The following is an 18,460-nucleotide window of genomic DNA, read 5'->3' as shown; positions in this document are numbered from 1 at the left end:
ACCACCTTATAATGATACAGTGTGTGATACATAAAGTGCAGAAAGAAATCTCATAACATGCAAAAAAGATAAAATAATTAATTAAACTCCCTTACACACAGAATGACTGGACATATACCCTGATATAGAGATTCATATGGTGATCAGCTTTTCCTCTGTCTTCATGTTATGTATTTCAAAGGGATTCAATTGAATTAAAATTTAATTATTAGGAGACCTGAATTTATAATCAGGGTGATGATAAAAAAGAAGAGGTACAAAGTAAAAAGCTTAGATATACCAATAATAAAGAGTATCTTTTGAACTAGCTGATAATATGCATACTAAAGAATTTGACTTTGTCCAAAAAGAGATCTAATCATTGCTTCTGGCTTCTAGGAAGAAATCTAAATCATATTTGCAAACAATGTAATTGTTTAAAGTGAAGAATGGCCATATCAAATCTGAAAGTAGAGATTGACCATGCCATAAAAACCCATTAATATAACTTAGGATGGGTCCTTTATGTCATGTGGCATTAGTCAACCTGAAGGCTGAGTTCAGCCATGATGAAAATTAGTGAATCAAACAAGCAATCCCTACCATGTAATGAAGTCCCAGAAAAATGCTGGACACCAAAGTGAGTGAGCTTCCCCGCTTGTATGACTCTGTGCATATTGTCACACATACTGCTGGGAATGCTATACATCCTGACTCCATGAGAGGATAACGGATGCTTCAAATTTAGAAACCTCACTGTCACTTTCTACCCTAAGCATCTTTTCTGTGGTCTGATTTTAATCTATATTCTTTCCTTGTAAGAAACTGTAGCTACGAGGATAATAGCTGTCAATGAGTTCTATGAGTCCTTCTATTGAGTTACTGAACCTGGGTGTAGTTTTTGGAGAATTCCCTAAACTTGTAATTGATATCAGAAGTAAGGGAATTTCTTGGAAATGGGGCTCTCAGACTTTGCAGCTTAGCAAGCACCATTTAACATATCAGACCTCATGTCATGTTCTTTTCAACTGTTGCAGATGTGAACAGACTCTTAAAAAAGAAATTTGTGAGGACACAACTTTGTAAGTCAAAATTTCCTCTTGCTAACTTATCTTATGTTCTCTCTTGGGTATGCTGTGCTTTGAGATATATGGACCCCAGAAATGTATGATCTGCTACTAGGCTCTCAGTTCTGTCTCTTTTTCTACTTCTTTGGAGGGGGATAGAGATAAGGGTCACTAACACTTTAATCATCATAGAAAATCTCAATATCTCATCACATAAATCACATTAATCTAGATTATTTGATTCTTCCCTATCTCTTACTTTTCTTTCTCTTTCATTTCACTACTTCCATTAGCAAGTTTTACAAAGACAGACACAAAGTAATGTATATAGTCTAGGTTCAAATCTTATTTGTTCTGCTTAGCTCTGTAAACAATGGGAGGTAAATTAACTGATCAAATGCTTTCTCTTTCCTCAAAACAGATACCTGCAGAATCTGTGTCATAGAATTTGGGAATATAAACATAATATACACAAATAGTGGTAGACAGGACAACTGAAAAATAGTAGATATTAAATTAATGATTACTATGATTATTGCAGAAGTTGTTATGGTTATCAATCTTATTGTTTCCTCTTATTGTCTAATTTTTTGAGGAAGTGGAGTAAGAGCATTTACCCACTCATAGCACACAGTCTTAGAAAGGAGATGGTATTAGCATCTACTTGAAGCCCAGCCTCTCACATCTATAATACAGGTGAGGTATGTTACTAGAATCATTTTTGGAGAGTTGAAAGAAGAAAAAGAATCAAAGCTCTTTGGAGAAATTTATTCTTAATGGCAATTTTTTGGGAATTAAAAAAAAATTGTAGATCTGTTAAAGTTGGATGAATTGCCCAATGGGAACTGGCTACAACGTTTAAAACCATGACCACCATCAGCCTGCAGAAGAATGTCTTCTCCCAATGTTACTGAGTTCCACCCTTCCTCGTTCCTGTTGATGGGGATTCCTGGACTGGAAGATGCACAAACCTGGTTTGGCTTTCCCTTCTGTGTTGTGTACCTGACTGCTCTTTTTGGAAATCTTATGATTCTGTTTGTGATTTGGACTGACCATAGCCTCCATCAACCCATGTTCTATTTCCTGGCCATGCTGTCAATGATTGACCTGAGTCTCTCTACAGCTACCATCCCCAAGATGCTGGGCATCTTTTGGTTCAGACTTCACGAGCTGTGCTTCGGGTGCTGTGTTGCTCAAGTCTTTTTTATTCACTTTTTCACAGTCATGGAGAGCATCGTCCTTCTTGCCATGGGCTTTGATCGCTATGTGGCTATTTGTAACCCCCTCAGATACACCATGATCCTTACCAACAGAATTATTGTTGTAATTGCTATGATTGTGGTTTTAAGGAGCTTATGCATGATTACTCCCATCATTTTTCTCCTGAGACTACCTTACTGTGGACGTAGAATCATCCCTCATACCTATTGTGAGCACATGGGAGTGGCACGTCTGGCTTGTTCCAGCATCAGTGCTAATGTCTACTTTGGTCTTGGCAATATTTCTATCTTGTTTATGGATGTGCTTCTTATCATTATTTCCTATGCTAGGATTTTATGCACTGTCTTCCACCTCCCTTCCCAAGATGCCCGTATGAAGGCTCTTAATACTTGTAGTTCCCATCTCTGTGTAATCTTAGCATTCTTTGGCCCAGCTCTCTTCTCCTTCCTCACTCATCGCTTTGGTCATGGCATCCCCCAGTATATTCATATCCTCCTGGCTAATCTGTATATAGTCATCCCCCCTGCCCTCAATCCAGTCATTTATGGAATCAGGACCAAACAGATCCGGGAGCGGGTGAAGATTCTCTTTTCTAAAGACAGATTGAATGAACAGTAATTCATTCAGGTTATGAAACCAGGAAATCTAAAAAGATTGAAAAGTGATTAACAATTGCTTTCACCAGAATTGACTGTCATATTATGTTAATTGGAATAAGCCAGGCACAGGATGACAAATACCACATGATTTCACTCATATGTGAAATCTTTTTTTTTTCCATTTCTTAAATTTTTTTTATTTCTGACATTTTGAATTCTCTCTTAGAATTTCCATATCTCTATTGACATTATTGAATGCTATCGGTTTATGCATTCAAACCCTTAACAGAGTAATCCTAACTGTTTTAAACTCCTGGTGTAATAGTTTTTTTTTTAAACTTTTATTTAATGCATATAAATTTCCAAAGTACGACTTATGGATTACAATGGCTTCCCCCCCATACCGTCCCTCCCACCCACAACCCTCCCCTTTCCCACTCCCTCTGCCCTTCCATTCACATCAAGATTCATTTTCGATTATCTTAATATACAGAAGATCAGCTTAGTATACATTAAGTATGGATTTCAACAGTTTGCTCCCACACAGAAACATAAAATGAAAAATAATAGATGATTTTTTTTAAATGATGATGAAATCAGAGCAGACCTATTGTCATGTTTAATCCCAGTGAGAGTCATATGTGAAATCTTAAAAGTTGATCTATTAGAAATTTAAAGTGAAATGGTAGCTATCAAATTCTGAGGAGAGTTGGGGTGGAGTAAGAGATGGGGAAACGTTGATTAATGGTTACCAAGTTACAGTTAGGTAAGTGAAGAGTTCTGGTATTCCATTGCACAGTTTAGTAACTATAGATAATGATAATGCATGGTGTGTGTTTTAAAGCCAAAGAAAGGATTTTGAATGTTTTCATGAAAAATAAATGACAAATGTTTGAGAAGATAGATATGCTTACTGTCATGTGAACGTTACATAGTGTACACATGTATCTGTGGGTATCTGAACATCATGTGCACTCCATAAATATGTAAAGTTGCTAATTATCAGTTTAAAATTTACATAAATTTGATGCATATTTATGAAAATTGTGTGAATATTTGTGTTTATATATATACATGTATGTGTGAGAAATATCCATCACAATTGTTGGTGGCTTGTGTGTTTGTGTGTATCTGAATGTGTACTTGCAGTAAGAGTCTCTATTGACCCCTGACAAAGAACATATCATACAAGCTTCAAGGAAGAGCCCTTTAATTCATGAAAAGAAGAACTCTCTGCTAAAAATATATGTTTTTTGGGGGGCCGGTGCTGTGGTGCAGCAGGTTAATGCCCTGGTCTGAAGCGCTGGCATCCCATATGGGCACCAGTTCTAGTCCCAGCTGCTCCTCTTGAATAGGGGATATGTAAGCAAACCATTTTTTTCAAATACTCCAAAGAGATATCATAAAAATTAAAAGAAGAACAAGAAAGAAAGGAGCAGGGAAGTTGGGAGGAAGAGTGGGAAATAATATTATGTTCATAAACTGTATATATGAAATACATGAAATCTGTTCCTTTTATATAAAATAATCAACCAATGGAAAAAATATAGACACTAGAAGTGAAAAAATTAATGAAAACAGGTGATTTATAAGAAAATCTAATAGCCACATAATAAAGAGTTTCAGAATGTGAAATAAAAAATGAAGGACAGAATAACAAAGAAATTTCTACAACTGAAAAATTATTCAAGCCTTAATGCTGGCAGTTTTCAGAAGGGCTCAGTTAGGACTTAGGTACTATTTGATGGAAATTGTAAACAAAACAAACAAACAAAAATGTCCACTATTCCACAGGGGGAAAATATATTCAGAGAATGTCCAAATGGCACAAATAGAGAAAATGTCATAGACCAACATGATCATATCTTACTAGCATCAGAATTACCAAATGCAAAAGTGTATACTAAAAAAGGGTCTGCATGTCCTAAGAAAAAATGATTTTACATGGAATTCAGTGCTCATCCAATTCATTATCTATACTCAAGAACACAACCAATGACATTTTAAGAAATGTGACAAAAATTTGAGCTGAATCCTTTCCCAAAAGGGGAAAAATTTAAGATATATTCTAGCAAAAAAAAAAAAAACACTTAAAAAGAGTATTTTACAGTACGAAAAACATGATTTATGCATAAAGGAAAGCAGAAAAAATATAAGTAAGTCAAAATAATTGCTGATAAACTGATTATGATAACATGATTTTAAGAAGAGATATTTAATGGATTTCCACTTTCAATACTGATAAACTACTTTATTTTAGATTAATTTCCACCAAGAAAAAAAATAGAAAAACTTCATTGAAGAGTTAAAAAATTAAATTTTTTTAATGCATTGGAGAGTTAACAAATTAACAGAAAGACAAAGATCAAGATGCCAAAACAGACAAGCACACAAAAGACCTGAGTAGGGGTGGGTGTTTGGCCTAGCGTTAAGCAACCATTTAGGATGCTCATATCCTATTTGGGGAACCTGGGTTTGAGTCCTGGCTCCAATACAGATTCCAACTTGCTATAATATACACCCTGGGAGGCAGCATGTGATGGCTCAAGTAATTGTGTCCCTGCCATCACATGAGAGATCAGGATTGAGTTCTCCTGACCTCTGCCTTGCCAGAGTTGGCGAGCTCAAAAGGCTTCCATAGCCTTGGCAACTCATGACAAGAGCCTAGGGTGATTACTGAGGCCATAAACAAGAGTGTCAATTTGTTAAGTCAACAACAGGAGTCACTGTGCACTTACTCCTCATGTAGGATCTCTGTCCTTAATGTGCTGTACAGTGTGATTTAATGCTACAACTAGTACTCAAACAGTATTTTTCACTTGGTGTTTCTATGTGGGTGTAAATGTTGAAATCTTTACTTAATATATGCTAAATTGATCTTCTGTATATAAAGAAAATTGAAAATGAATCTTTGTGAATGGAAGGGGGGAGGGAGAGGAAAAGGGGAGGGTTGAGGGTGGGAGGGAAGTTATGGGGGGGTGAAGCCATTGTAATCCATAAGCTGTACTTTGGAAATTTATATTCATTAAATAAAAGTTAAAAAAAAAGTAAAACTAATGTGAGCAACTCAATAATAGAGAAGAGTAACTCTGTTACTAATTTTTGAATCAGTATGAAAAAGTCTTTAATCTGATAAAAATGTGCAGATATGAAAGATGGAAGATTTATGGTAATATATCTAATATTTCACCTGAGATCAGAAATAAGACAAAGATGTCACTGCTAATATTTCTACTCATAAAACTGGAAGCTCTACTACTTCAGAAAATAAGAGAAAAAATGAAAACACAAAATAAATTAGAAAGGGGAAATTAAAATTAGATTATTCACGACAGACTTGATTGTGTGTATGAGTGTGTGTGTTAGCAAGGTTTTGGGAATGAAAATTAGTACAGTCATTTTGTAGCAGAATAATGAGGGTCCTCAGAAAACTGGAAATGGGTCCAGCTGTCCCACTATTAGATACTTAAGCAAAGGAAATGAAATAAGCCTTTCAAAGAAATCACTCCTATGTTCATGACAGCACTATTCACAATAGCCGATATGGAATCAACATACATTTCTAACAGTGGGGGAATAGACAAAGAAAATGTGGCATATATACATGATGCAATATTATTCAGTCATAAAAAAGATTGAAATTTTGACATCAGCAGCAAAATGAATGGAGGTGGAGATCATTATATTAAATATATATGTATATATGAATATGAAACAGTGATTACTAGAAGTTTAGAAAAGTGGAGAGACAGGGGAAAGCTTGGATAATGGGCATCAAAACGCAGTTGGGTGAATGCAATGGTTTCTGGTATACCGCAGCATAATAAGGTTAACTACAGCTCACAATACCACGTTCTATTCTGTATAAAGAACTAAAACAGAAGAGCTAGTAGGCTCCAAATCAAAAAAAAAAAAAAAAAAAAAAAAAGAAATACTACTTGCCTGGTATGATCAGTTTATACTGGGTATATGTAGTGAAATATTGCACTGTATCATTGAAACTGTACAAGTATTATCTGTTAATTCAAATTTTAAAAATAAATACAAGGGGGCTGGCCCTGTGGCGTAATGGGTAAAGTTGCTGCCTGTAGGGCCGGCACCAGTTTGAGTCCCGGCTGCTCTACTTCCTATCCAGCTCTCTACTATGACCTGGGAAGGGAGTAGAAGATGGCCCAAGTCCTTGAGCCCCCGTACCAGCATGGGAGACCTGGAAGAAGCTCCTGGCTCCTGGCTTTGGACTGGTGCAGCTTCAGACGTTGCAGCCATCTGGGGAGTGAACCAGCAGATAGAAGACCTCTCTCTCTCTCTCTCTCTCTCTCTCTGCTTCTGCCTCTGCCTTTCTGTAATTCTGTCTTTTAAATGAATAAATAAATCTTAAAAAATAATAATAAATAAATAGAAGATATACCAAGTACCTGGTTTGTAATTATCATTTTTGAAAGTTCTCCACATCTGAGCTATATATTTAATGCAATGAATATTTCTGTGATTTTTTCATTTTTTTACTTTCAAAGTGTAATATATATTTAAAAAGTAATAAACCAGGTAACATTGAAGAACAACATTTCGGATTTATATTATTATATTCCCCATGCATTATGTAGCTTCACTAATTATCCTGGTGGATTACTTGTACAAAAGCAGACAAATCAGTAGAGCAATGTAGTTCCAAAACAGAAATACATACACCTAAATGTATGATTTATGACAAACACGGCACTGCAGAACACTAAAAAGTGAGAATGCAGAGACCTTGGGTTAAATGAGGCAACGTCAATTAAATAACCAATTTAGATCAGTTGGATATAGAAAATCAATAGTCTTCGCTCCTGCTTCATTGTCCTTTCAATGTGATACGTGATAACCTCCCATCCAGAGAGGAAGTTTTTTTCCCCCTACCTCCTTTGGATCTGTAAATGACTCCTTCTGACACTTGTAAACATGGTGCAAGAATTGGAATGAATTTGTGAATTGTAGTTTCTTGCTTCAGCGCTTGAACCTGAGAATGTCATGTGAATGAGTCCTTACTGACCTGCTGAAGGATAAGCAGCTATGAGAAAGGGAACTGAAATGCCCCAGTTGTTGGCTTTTGGATCATTGTAGGGTATGAGACCATCCTTTGTCATGCAGCCAGCAGCTGAATTATGATTTGATTCATATGGAAGCCTGCTAAATGGGAAGGAAAAGAGCCCAGATGAGAAAAAATTTCTCATTGAACCTAAAGAATCTGGAGCCAAAAGAAATATTTTTATTAAAGTTACTTATTTTACAGAAGTCCATTATTTGACAAAACCTAAGTCATGCAACAGGATGCAAAATGCAAAATGCAAAAACTATAAAAAGAAAGGCTCACATTAAATAATCCTTTCTGTTGGTACAGATTGCTTATACCAAGGAAATGGATTTTGTGAATATTACACAATTTAGGCAATCATGAATTTTGAATAAGAACAATCATCATCATTGTATTCAAAATCCATATTCAGATGCCTAGAAACAGAAATGAATTAGGTTTTGGGTGCTGTCCAGTAGAGCATAATACAATGAGAGAGGAAGCTATGGTGCATGCAAGGGAATTATTATAATATTGAGTAATGTGATCAGATCAGTGCAAAAATGAGAAATAGCACTGTGGCCATGAAGTAAAACAAACTGTCATCAGCTTGATGGATAATAGAAACTGAAAGAATTCAACAGTTTTTGTGTTGAGGTTCAAATAGAGAAAAGTTTAAAGGCTGCAAGTTGGTGGTCTTGGAAATGGAATTCCTAAAACTAATATAATAAATAGGGTACAGTTATTGGTAATTGAAGGTCTTATTTTTATTGATGATGCTGTTAAAATAAAAGGTGAGTTTATTAAAGAAGAAAACATTGAGTGAGCATCTGGCTCACTAATTAATACGCCACTTGGGACATCTCATCCCATATTAAAGCACATGGAGTACATGGTTTAAGTTCTGGATCCAATCAATGTGATACACCACATTAACAGACTGCAGAAGAAAAACAATATGATTATCTCAATAGATGCAGAGAAAGCATTCGATAAAATTCAATACCTTTTCATGATGAAAACTCTAAGCAAATTGGGTATAGAAGGAACATTCATCAATGCAATCAAAGCAATCTATGAAAAACCCACGGCCAGCATCCTATTGGGAAAAGTTAGAAGCATTTCGGAGGAGGCAAGACCAAAAGAGATCCTCACCACGACACGTTGTAATTAAACTCTCCACGGTGAAACATAAAGAAAAGATCCTAAAATGTGCAAGAGAAAAACATCAGATTACTCTCAGAGGATCTCCAATCAGACTCACAGCTGACTTCTCATCAGAAACTCTACAAGCTGGGAGGGAATGGTGAGATATAGCCCAGGTACTAAGAGAGAAAAACTGCCAGCCCAGAATATTATATCCTGCCAAGCTCTCATTTGTGAATGAAGGTGAAATAAAGACTTTTCATAGCAAACAGGAATTGATAGAATTTGTTGCCACTCGTCCAGCCCTGCAACAGATGCTTAAAGATGTGTTACACACAAAAACACAGAAACACGGTCATCAATATGAAAGAAGATAAAGGAAGGAAACCTCACAGCCAAAGATCACAGGGAATTCAAAGCATATATTAGAATTTATCTTTGGCAAATGGCAGGGCAAAGTTACCACATTTCATTAGTCACATTGAACGTTAATGGCCTAAACTGTCCAATTAAAAGACACCAATTGGCTGATTTGCTTAAGCAACAAAACCCAACTATTTGCTGCTTACAAGAAACACATCTTTCCAACAAAGATCCATACAAACTGAAAGTGAAAGGCTGGAAAAAGATATACCATGCCAACAGAAATGAAAAAAGAGCGGGCGTAGCCATCTTAATATCAGACACCATAAACTTTACCACAAAAACTGTTAAGAGAGACAAAGAGGGGCACTACATAATGATTAAGGGATCAATTCAACAGGAAGATATAACAATTATCAATGTATATGCACCTAACTACAGGGCACCGGTTTATCTAAAAGATTTGTTAACGGACTTAAAGGGAGACTTAGACCCCAATACAATAGTACTGGAGGACTTCAATACTCCACTCTCAGAAATAGACAGATCAATAGGACAGAAGATCAACAAGGATACAGTAGATTTAAATGACACTATAGCCCAAATGGATCTAACAGATATATACAGAACTTTCAATCCTACAGCTAAAGATTTTACATTCTTCTCAGCAGTACATGGAACCTTCTCTAGGATTGACCACATACTAGGCCATAAAGCAAGTCTCAGCAAATTCAAAAGAATTAGAATCATACCATGCAGCTTCTCAGACCATAAAGGAATGAAGTTGGAAATTAGCAACTCAGGAATCCCTAGAACATACGCAAACACATGGAGATTGAACAACATGCTCCTGAATGAACAATGGGTCATAGAAGAAATCAAAAGAGAAATCAAAAACTTTCTGGAAGTAAATGAGGATAACAGCACAACATACCAAAACTTATGGGACGCAGCAAAAGCAGTGTTAAGAGGAAAGTTTATATCAATAGGTGCCTACATCAAGAAATTAGAAAGGCACCAAATAGATGAGCTTTCAATTCACCTCAAGGATCTAGAAAACCTACAGCAAACCAGACCCAAATCTAGTAGGAGAAGAGAAATTATTAAAATCAGAGAAGAAATCAACAGGATTGAATCCAAAAAAACGTTACCAAAAAATCAGCCAAACGAGGAGTGGTTTTTTGAAAAAATAAACAAAATTGACACCCCATTGGCCCAACTAACTAAAAAAAGAAGAGAAAAGACCCAAAATAATAAAATCAGAGATGAAAAAGCAAATGTAACATGGACACCACAGAAATAAAAAGAATCATCAGAAATTACTACAAGGACTTGTATGCCAGCAAACAGGGAAACCTATCAGACATGATTAGATTCCTGGACACATGCAACATACCTAAATTGAACCAGGAAGACATCGAAAACCTAAACAGACCCATAACTGAGACAGAAATTGAAACAGTAATAAAGGCCCTCCCAACAAAGAAAAGCCCAGGACCAGATGGATTCACTGCTGAATTCTACCAGACATTTAAAGAAGAACTAACTCCAATTCTTCTCAAACTATTCAGAACAATCGAAGAAGAGGGAATCCTCCCAAATTCTTTCTATGAAGCCAGCATCACCTTAATTCCTAAGCCGGAAAAAGATGCAGCACTGAAAGAGAATTACAGACCAATATCCCTGATGAACATAGATGCAAAAATCCTCAATAAAATTCTGGCCAATAGAATGCAACAACACATCAGAAAGATCATCCACCCAGACCAAGTGAGATTTATCCCTGGTATGCAGGGATGGTTTAATGTGCGCAAGACAATCAATGTGATACACCACATTAACAGACTGCAGAAGAAAAACCATTTGATTATCTCAATAGATGCCGAGAAAGCATTTGATAAAATACAACACCCATTCATGATGAAAACTCTAAGCAAACTGGGTATGGAAGGAACATTCCTCAATACAATCAAAGTAATCTATGAAAAACCCACGGCCAGCATCCTATTGAATGGGGAAAAGTTGGAAGCATTTCCACTGAGATCTGGTACCAGACAGGGATGCCCACTCTCACCACTGCTATTCAATATAGTTCTGGAGGTTCTAGCCAGAGCTGTTAAGCAAGAAAAAGAAATTAAAGGGATACAAATGGGGAAGGAAGAACTCAAACTATCCCTCTTTGCAGATAATATGATTCTTTATTTAGGGGATCCAAAGAACTCTACTAAGAAACTATTGGAACTCATAGAAGAGTTTGGCAAAGTAGCAGGGTATAAAATCAATGCACAAAAATCAACAGCCTTTGTATACACAGACAATGCCATGGCTGAGGAAGAACTTCTAAGATCAATCCCATTCACAATAGCTACAAAAACAATCAAATACCTTGGAATAAACTTAACCAAGGACGTTAAAGATCTCTATGATGAAAATTACAAAACCTTAAAGAAAGAAATAGAAGAGGATACCAAAAAATGGAAAAATCTTCCATGCTTGTGGATTGGAAGAATCAATATCATCAAAATGTCCATTCTCCCAAAAGCAATTTATAGATTCAATGCAATCCCAATCAAGATACCAAAGACATTCTTCTCAGATATAGAAAAAATGGTGCTGAAATATATATGGAGGCACAAGAGACCTAAAATAGCTAAAGCAATCTAGTACAACAAAAACAAAGCCAGAGGCATCACAATACCAGATTTCAGGACATACTACAGGGCAGTTGTAATCAAAACAGCATGGTACTGGTACAGAAACAGATGGATAGACCCATGGAACAGAACAGAAACACCAGAAATCAACCCAAACATCTACAGCCAACTTATATTTGATCAAGGATCTAAAACTAATTCCTGGAGCAAGGACAGTCTATTCAATAAATGGTGCTGGGAAAATTGGATTTCCACGAGCAGAATCATGAAGCAAGACCCCTACCTTACACCTTACACAAAAATCCACTCAACATGGATTAAAGACCTAAATCTACGACCTGACACCATCATGTTACTAGAGAACATTTGAGAAACCCTTCAAGATATTGGCACAGGCAAAGAATTTCTGAAAAAGACCTGGGAGGCATGGGCAGTCAAAGCCAAAATCAACTATTGGGATTGCATCAAATTGAGAAGTTTCTGTACTGCAAAAGAAACAGTCAGGAAACTGAAGAGACAACTGACAGAATGGGAAAAAATATTTGCAAACTATGCAACAGATAAAGGGTTAATAACCAGAATCTACAAAGAGATCAAGAAACTCCACAAAAACAAAACAAACAACCCACTTAAGAGATGGGCCAAGGACCTCAATAGACATTTTCCAAAAGAGGAAATCCAAATGGCCAACAGGAACATGAAAAAATGTTCAAGGTCATTAGCAATCAGGGAAATGCGAATCAAAACCACAATGAGGTTTCACCTCACCCCAGTTATAAGTTGGCTCACATGCAGAAATCTACCAACAACAGATGCTGGAGAGGATGTGGGGAAAAAGGGACACTAACCCACTGTTGGTGGGAATGCAAACTGGTCAAGACACTATGGAAGTCAGTCTGGAAATTCCTCAGAAACCTGAAGATAACCATACCATACAACTCAGCCATCCCACTCCTTGGAATTTACCCAAAGGAATTTAAATTGGCAAACAAAAAAGCGGTCTGCACCCTACTGTTTATTGCAGCTCAATTCACAATAGCTAAGACCTGGAACCTACCTAAATGCCCATCAACGGTAGACTGGATAAAGAAATTATGGGATATGTACTCTTTAGAATACTATACCACAGTAAGAAACAACGAAATCCAATCATTTGCAACAAAATGGAGGAATCTGGAACACATCATGCTGAGTGAAATAAGCCAGTCCCAAAGGGACAAATACCATATGTTCTCCCTGATCGGTGACAAATGAGTGAACACCAAAAAGCAAACCTGTTGAAGTGAAATGGACACTATGGGAAATGGCGACTTGATCAGCATAGCCCTGACTGTTAATGAACAACTTAATACATTATCCATCTTAGTAGTTTTTTTGTCTGTTCTACTTAATATGACTGGTTTAATTCTGTAATTAATACACAGTTATTCTTAAGTGTTGAAATTTAAGTGAAATGTGATCCCTGTTAAACATAAGAGGAGGAATAAGAGAGGGAAGAGATGTACAATTTGGGACATGCTCAAGCTGACTTGCCCCAAATGGTAGAGTTAGAAACATACCAGGGGACTCCAATTTAATCCCATCAAGGTGGCATGTACCAATGCCATCTCACCACCAGTCCAAGTGATCAATTTCAGTTCACAATTGATCATAATGAAAGGACTAAGAGTCAAAGGGAGCACATAAACAAGTCTAGTACCTGCTAATACTAACTGATGGAATAAATAAGGGGGAGAGTGATCCAACATGGGAAGCGAGATACTCAGCAGACTCATAAAATGGTGGATGTTCTAAACAGCACTCTGGCCTCAGAATCAGTCCTAAAGGCATTCCCATCTGGCTGAAAAGCCCATGAGAGTATTTCAGGCATGGAAAGCCAAGACACCCTGGCAAAAAAAAAAAAAAAAAAAAAAAAAAAGAAAAGAAAAGAAATGAAAAAAAAAAGAAAAAACCCTAAATGAAAGATCTCTGTGAGTGAGATCCCAGTGGAAAGAACAGGTCTTCAAAGAAGGAGGTACCTTTCTCTGAAGGGAGGAGAGAACCTCCACTTTGACTATGACCTTGTCTAAACAAGATAAGAGTCGGTGAACTCAAAAGGCTTCCATAGCCTTGGAAACTCATGACTGGAGCATAGGGAGATTACTGATGCCATAGACAGGAGTGTCAATTGGTAAAGTCAACAACAGGAGTCACTGTGCACTTACTCCTCATGTAGGATCTCTGTCCTTAATGTGCTGTACATTGAGACTTAATGCTATAATGAGTACTCAAACAGTATATTTTGCTTTGTGTTTCTATGGGGGTGCAAACTGTTGAAATCTTTACTTAATGCATACTAAACTGATCTTCTGTAAAAAGAAAAAAAAGAAGAAGAAATTGGCAATTCCCAACTTGACTCTCGCTGGGATTAAACATGACAATAGGTCTGATCTGATTTCATCATCATTTAAAAAATCATCTATTATTTTTCACTTTATGTTTGTGTGGGAGCAAACTGTTGAAATCTTTACTTAATGTATGCTAAACTGATATTCTGTATATAAAGAGAATCGAAAATGAATCCTCATGTGAATGGAAGGGGAAAGGGAGTGGGAAAGGGGAGGGATGCAGGTGGGAGTGACGATATGGGGGGGAAGCCATTGTAATCCATAAGCCGTACTTTGGAAATTTATATTCATTAAATAAAAGTTAAAAAAAAATTAGAAGCATTTCCACTGAGATCTGGTACCAGACAGGGATGCCCACTCTCACCACTGCTATTCAATATATTCTGGAAGTTTTAGCAAGAGCAAAATCAGGCAAGAAAAAGAAATTAAAGGGATACAAATGGGGAAGGAAGAACTCAAACTATCCCTCTTTGCAGATGATATGATTCTTTATTTAGGGGATCCAAAGAACTCTACTAAGAGACTATTGGAACTCATAGAAGAGTTTGGCAAAGTAGCAGGGTATAAAATCAATGCACAAAAATCAACAGCCTTTGTATACACAGACAATGCCATGGCTGAGAAAGAACTGCTAAGATCAATCCCATTCACAATAGCTACAAAAACAATCAAATACCTTAGAATAAACTTAACCAAGGATGTTAAAGTTCTCTATGATGAGAATTACAAAACCTTAAAGAAAGAAATAGAAGAGGATACCAAAAAATGGAAAAATCTTCCATGCTTGTGGATTGGAAGAATCAATATCATCAAAATGTCCATTCTCCCAAAAGCAATTTATAGATTCAATGCAATCCCAATCAAGATACCAAAGACATTCTTCTCAGATATAGAAAAAATGGTGCTGAAATTCATATGGAGACACAGGACACCTCGAATAGCTAAAGCAATCTAGTACAACAAAAACAAAGCCGGAGGCATCACAATACCAGATTTCAGGACATACTACAAGGCAGTTGTAATCAAAACAGCATGGTACTGGTACAGAAACAGATGGATAGACCCATGGAACAGAACAGAAACACCAGAAATCAACCCAAACATCTACAGCCAACTTATATTTGATCAAGGATCTAAAACTAATTCCTGGAGCAAGGACAGTCTATTCAATAAATGGTGCTGGGAAAATTGGATTTCCACGAGCAGAATCATGAAGCAAGACCCCCACCTTTCACCTTACACAAAACTCCACACAACATGGATTAAAGATCTAAATCTATGACCCGACATCATCAAATTATTAGAGAACATTGGAGAAACCCTGCAAGATATTAGCACCAGCAAAGACTTCTTGGAAAAGACCCCGGTAGCACAGGCAGTCAAAGCCAAAATTAACATTTGGGATTGCATCAAATTGAGAAGTTTCTGTACTTCAAAAGAAACAGTCAGGAAACTGAAGAGGCAATCGACAGAATGGGAAAAAATTTTTGCAAACTATGCAACCGATAAAGGGTTAATAACCAGAATCTACTAAGAGATCAAGAAACTCCACAAAAACAAAACCAACAACCCAATTAAGAGATGGGCCAAGGACCTCAATAGACATTTTTCAAAAGAGGAAATCCAAATGGCCAACAGGAACATGAAAAAATGTTCAAGATCACTAGCAATCAGGGAAATGCAAATCAATACCACAATAAGGTTTCACCTCACCCCAGTTATAAGTTGGCTCACATACAGAAGTCTACCAACAACAGATGCTGGCGAGGATGTGGGGGAAAAGGGACACTAACCCACTGTTGGTGGGAATGCAAACTGGTAAAGCCACTGTGGAAGTCAGTCTGGAGATTCCTCAGAAACCTGAATATAACCATACCATACAACCCAGCCATCCCACTCCTTGGAATTTACCCAAAGGAAATTAAATTGGGAAATAAAAGAGCTGTCTGCACCTTAGTGTTTATTGCAGCTCAATTCACAATAGCTAAGACCTGGAATCAACCCAAATGCCCATCAACAGTAGACTGGATAAAGAAATTATGGGACATGTACTCTATAGAATACTATACAGCAGTAAAAAAGAATGAAATCTTTGCAACAAAATCTTTGCATCAAAATGGAGGAATCTAGAAAACATCATGCTGAGTGAAATAAGCCAGTCCCAAAGGGACAAATACCATATGTCCTCCCTGATCGGTGACAACTAACCGAGCACCAAAAAGGAAACCTGTTGAAGTGAAATGGACACTATGAGAAACAATGACTTGATCAGCCCTTGTCCTTACCATTGATGAACAACTTAATACTTTATCCCTCTTAGTATTTTTTTGTTCTACTTAATACTATTGGTTGAATTCTGTAATTAATACACAGTTATTCTTAAGGCTTGAAACTTAACTGAAGAGTGATCCCTGTCAAATATAAGAGTGGGAATAAGAGAGGAAAGAGATGTACAATTTGGGACAATCTCAATCGGAATTGCCCCAAATGGTAGAGTTATAAATGTGCCAGGGGATTTCAACTCAATTCCATCAAGGTGGCATGTACCAATGCCATCTCACTAGTCCATGTTATCAATTTCAGTTCACAGTTGATCATAGTGATAGGTCTAAGAGTCAAAGGGATCACATAAAGAAGACTAGTGTCTGCAAATACTAACTTATAGAATAGAAAAGGGAGAGAACGATCCAAAATGGGAAGCGGGATACACATTAGACTCATAGAATGGTAGATGTCCTAAACAGCACTCTGGCCTCAGAATCAGCCCTTAAGGCACACGGATCTGGCTGAAGAGCCCATGAGAGTATTACAGGCATGGAAAGCCAAGACACTCTGGTAAAAAAAAAAATGACCTAAATGAAAGATCTCTGTGAGTGAGATCCCAGTGGAAAGAACAGGTCATCAAAGTGAACTCAGGGGGCTTTCATAGCCTTGGCAACTCATGACAAGAGCCTAGGGTGATTACTGAGGCCATAAACAAGAGTGTCAATTTGTTAAGTCAACAACAGGAGTCACTGTGCACTTACTCCTCATGCAGGATCTCTGTCCTTAATGTGCTGTACAGTGTGATTTAATGCTATAACTAGTACTCAAACAGTATTTTTCACTTTGTGTTTCTGTGTGGGTGCAAACTGTTGAAAGCTTTACTTAATATATGCTAAATTGATCTTCTGTATATAAAAAGAATTGCAAATGAATCTTGATGTGAATTTAAGGGGAGAGGGAGTGGGAGAGTGGAGGGTTGAGGGTGGAAATGAAGTTATGGGGAGGGGAAAGCCACTGTAATCCATAAGCTGTACTTGGAAATTTATATTCTTTAAATAAAAGTTTAAAAAAGAGTTTAAAGGAAAAATAAGATTTGTGCTCATGAAAAGTGGGGAAAAATTGCAGTAGGAGAATGTAAACATAGAATCACATTAGGAGATATAAGATCATATGGTATTGTGACCATCACAGAACTAGAATTTTATGTTTCAAAATAATGTGATTTAAAAATATCTAACACCTTGTGTATTTCAAGACACTGTGCAAAATAAATTGAATCTCAGAGTTGATGCTTAATGAAATAAGTCAGTTCCAAAAACATAAATATCATATCTTTTCCATGATTTGTGGTAACTAACATACAGAACACAATAAAAGTAAGGCATATGAGTGAAATTCATATTTTGTGATTTGGTTATTGTTTATAGCCCTTGTCTATAGTCTTGAGGAATAATGTTTTTTCTACTTACTACTTATTCAATTCTGTATTTAATGGAGGGTTAAGCTTTTGATTATAAAGAACTGAACATATGTCATTATAAAAAATTAAAAGCCAATAAGAAAGAAGAAGTAAGGAGAGTTGGCCAAAGGGAGGTAGAGAGGGTATAGTAGAAAGTATGATTATGCTCTTAAAATTGTAAATATGAAATACAAAAAAAGTTTTTGCAAAAATTAAAGGGAAGAAGGAGGGAGCTTTAAGAAGTAAGGAAGGAAGGTAAGTATGCTT

General features: G+C 36.7%; 1 protein-coding gene and 1 pseudogene across 1 annotated transcript in view; one reads left to right on the top strand and one right to left on the bottom strand.

Annotated features, from left to right (window-relative positions):
- LOC103350505 (olfactory receptor 52N1) overlaps positions 1–18,460 on the bottom strand; it is a 189,437-nt gene that overhangs the window by 66,866 nt on the left and 104,111 nt on the right. The gene's annotated exons all lie outside the window — the stretch shown is intronic.
- Positions 1,913–2,885, top strand: LOC100355918 (olfactory receptor 52E8-like; annotated as a pseudogene).

Source organism: Oryctolagus cuniculus, chromosome 1 (assembly GCF_051225735.1).
Source record: "Oryctolagus cuniculus isolate XC-2025 breed Fujian yellow rabbit chromosome 1, ASM5122573v1, whole genome shotgun sequence".
Lineage (NCBI taxonomy): Eukaryota > Metazoa > Chordata > Mammalia > Lagomorpha > Leporidae > Oryctolagus > Oryctolagus cuniculus.
Note: the sequence above shows the minus strand (reverse complement) of the source record. Positions and strands in the feature narration are given on the sequence as shown.